Source organism: Etheostoma spectabile, chromosome 4 (assembly GCF_008692095.1).
Source record: "Etheostoma spectabile isolate EspeVRDwgs_2016 chromosome 4, UIUC_Espe_1.0, whole genome shotgun sequence".
NCBI classification, from domain to species: domain Eukaryota; kingdom Metazoa; phylum Chordata; class Actinopteri; order Perciformes; family Percidae; genus Etheostoma; species Etheostoma spectabile.
In genome coordinates, this window is record NC_045736.1 from 34,683,128 (window position 1) to 34,687,150 (window position 4,023).

The window sequence follows — 4,023 nt, forward strand, 5'->3', positions numbered from 1 at the left end:
TGATTTTTACATTAAAGTGATCATATTATGCTCATTTTCATAATTGTATTTAGAGGTTGTACCAAGGCAAGGCAAGGCAAGGCAGCTTTATTTGTATAGCACATTTCAGCAACAAGGCAATTCAAAGTGCTTTACACAAAATCAGTTAAACAGATAAACACAAGTAAAACAGTTAAAAATCACAAGCATTAAAAACCGGTAAAAACATGAAAAGACAGTTAAAAACAAAGAGAACATAAAACACAGAATAAATTTACAGTGCAGCATAAGAAATTTAAAGAAATGATTGTCATTTAAAGAAAGGCAGCATCAAATAAAAGGTCTTCAGCCTTGTTTAAAGAACTGAGAGTAGCAGCGGATCTACAGGTTTCTGGGAGTTTATCCAGATATGAGGAGCATAGAAACTGAAAGCTGCTTCACCCTGTTTAGTTCTGACTCTGGGGACAGAAAGCAGACCTGTCCCAGATGACCTGAGAGGTCTGGTGGTTCAGTGTAGTAGCAGATCAGCAATATATTTTGGACCTAAACCGTTAAGTGATTTATAACTAGCAAGAGTACTTTGAAATCAATTCTTTGAGACACAGGAAGCAGTGTAAAGACTTCAGAACTGGAGTGATGTGATCCAGTCTCTTGGTCTTAGTGAGGACCGCGAGCAGCAGCGTTCTGAATCAGCTGCAGCTGTCTGATTGTTTTTTAGGAGACCTGTAAAGACCCCTTTACAGTAGTCAAGTCTACTGAAGATAAGGCATGGACAAGTTTTTCCAAATCCTGTTGACACATAAGTCCTTTAACCCTTGATATTTCTTAGGTGATAGTAGGCTGACTTTGTATTGTCTTAATGTGGCTGTTAAAGTTCATGCTGAGTCCATGACTACACCAAGATTTCTGGCTTTGTCTGTTGTTTTTTACATTGTTGTTTGAAGCTGAGCGCAGACTTTTAATCGTTCCTCTCTTGCTCCAAAAACAACCACCTCAGTTTTTCCTTCATTTAATTTCAGAAAGTTCTGGCACATCCAGCCGTTAATTTGTCGATGCACTTAGTCAGTTTTTGTATTGGACTATAGTCCCCTGGCATAAGGTTATGTAAATTTGTGTGTCGTCCGAATAACTATGTAACTTATTTGTTTTTCTCCATAATCTGAGCCAGTGGAAGCATGTAGATGTTAAACAGAAGAGGCCCCAGAATGGAGCCTTGCGGAACTCCGCACGTCATATTTGTACGCTCAGATGCATAATTACCTATAGACACAAAGTAATCCTATTCTTTAGGTAGGATTCAAACCAGTTTAGAACGAGCCAGAAGGCCAACGCAGTTTTCCAATCGGTCTAGTAGTATGTCGTGGTCGACCGTGTCAAATGCAGCACTGAGATCAAGTAATACTAAGATTGAAATTTTCATTATCTGTGTTAAGGTGGATGTCATTAAAGACTTTGACAAGAGCCGTTTCAGTGCTGTGGTGTGGTCGGAAACCCGACTGAAAGGTATCAAAACGTTGCTTAGTGACAAGAAATGGTTGAGTTGTTGAAAGACTACTTTTCAATGATTTTACTTAAAAACGGAAGGTTTGATATGGCCTATAGTTGCTCATTAGTGACTTGTCTAGGTTGTTCTTTTTAGAGTGCTTGATTACGGCAGTTTTCAGGGCCTGTGGAAAGATACCTGAAAGAAGAGATGTGTTCACAATCTGTAGAAGATACCAGAATGGGTTTAATTTTCAGAAAACATATTTTTGTTGTTCTGCACATTGCTGCAGCTCCTCTTTTCACCCTGTGTGTTGAGCTCTCTGTTTCAGCTACAGAGTGAGGTACTGCAATTCTGTACTTCTTTGTTGGGAGTTGCACCTATGCAGTAAGTACTGCTAGCTTGTCAGTTGCAGAGTAAGAGGTAAGAGGAGTAAGAGTAAGAGGGAGTAGCAGCTAGTCAAGCATTATAATGTGTGTTACAAAGTGACGCACGTTGGTCACTGAAGTAAAAGCTGGACAACACAGCGTTTTCTTTTGGAGATGCTGAGTCCCTTTGGGGTAGACTTTGCGCTTTTTCTAAACCAATCACATGCACAAAAAAATATATAAACACAATAAAGGAAAGGGAAAAAAAAACAAAAAAGCATAAGATGAGCACTTTAAATAAAAAGACACTTATGACGAATATTTTAATGATATACTTAACACTACACAATTTATCATTATTCATCTGTTCATGTTTTTTAAGTGCTGCAAATGTAGCTCGGTGTAAATTCTGTTAGGGAGACTTCTGTTATGGGATTGCAGGGGAAGGAGGACCAAAACGCAGTGCAGTAGGATGTTAAAAAGAGCTTTATTCATAAGTCCAGCAAGCACGGGGAGCCAACAGCAAAGTCCAAAAACAAACTGCTCCGAAAAACAAGCACTATGCTTAATCCAGCAGCCCAGCAAGCACAGGGAGCAAACGATGAAATCCAAAAACAAACTCACTCCAAAAAACAGACCCAGGGAATTGCAATCACAGGGAATAATACACTGAGGAAACTCACAGCGAAGAGGCAGGAGAACAGGCAGAGACTTGAAGGCTGGGCGTGCTGATGAGACAAAAGGATCTGACAAGAGACAACAGGAACACAGGGTTTAAACACATGAGGTAACGAGATAACGGGGAACAGGTGAGACATCAGGTGAATCACATTAGGGCGGGGCTGGACAATCAGACAGACCAACGTAAAGCCAGACAAGACTAGACAAGACAGGAAACTAAACTATCAAAATAAAGCAGAAAGTAGTACAAACAGACACAGGGGAACAAGACAGGGCCAGCAACACAGGACCACGGAGAAAACAGACAAAAACACAAGGAGGCCAAAGAAAGGGAAACATAAACCCAAACAAAAATTTCTTCAAATTCCTGTTATTTCAGGAAGAGTGCGACCCTCTTCCTCCCCTTCTTCCTCCAGTCATCTTCGCACACCCTGGGTTTTCTTCAGGTATCCGATTCGTCGATTCCTTCATTCCTGTCTTCACGCTCCTTCACCTCACCACCAGTGTCTAGACTCCATTGGGGGATATGTCTGGGTTTCCCTAACCCTTGAAAACATATTTTTTACAATGGAGTCTAATCTCCAAAAGACTTTGTACATTTAATAAAGTTTTGCATATCTGAAACAAAGTCTCTCCTTATTGAATTGTTGTATTGGGCTGCTAAAATATGCCTGTACATCTTATAGGCAGAAAGCTGAATACAGAATGGGACTGTAAAGCACATTAAAGACGCTCCCATGTGTCTCCTGACACAATTGGCATCCGTTTTCCAGAGTCCTAGCCGTGTCTCCAAATGCCCTCTGTCAGTGCCAGCTTTTTGTCAAGTCAGAACAGTTACATGAGGTACACGTTTACATCAAATACCCTGAGTGGTTGCCATGAAAGGGTTTCAAATTAATTTCCCTGGCTATGTTCCAGGAACTTCATTTGGCCACTTCTCCCCTCCTTTTACATTCGTATTTGATGTGAGTGCTATTTTCTTTCTCTATGATTCAATCCCCTCTGAGCCTCTTTTCTCAGATTTACTGATTGTTCAGGTCTCAACTTCCAAAACATCTTAACACACACACACACAGGCACACCTACACGCACACCTACACGCACACCTAACACAGGCATATCATCTTTCCTCTGCGTTTCAACACAACTCTCTCCTTCCATGCTGCTTTCACTGTCCACCTACTTCTACTTTTTAAAGCTATATCCATCATCGTGAGCTCATTTCGTGCAGACATTAATGATGTTGCACATTGACATTGTTCATACAATAAAAAACACATCTAAAGTCTAGCTAAGCTTTTAAATTGTCATCAAACGCTAAACTTCTGCACTAAATTACAATTTTACTTTTACCTCATCTCTAAATTTACTCAGCACTCTGTGATGACGTTTGCTCTCCTTGGTGGTTGAGAGTGATCAAATACATTTATTGACACTGTGTACAACTGTGTGAGTTCCTAATGGGAAGAGTCTATAGTGATTAGACCCCATTGTAACCTCATGAATTTACGG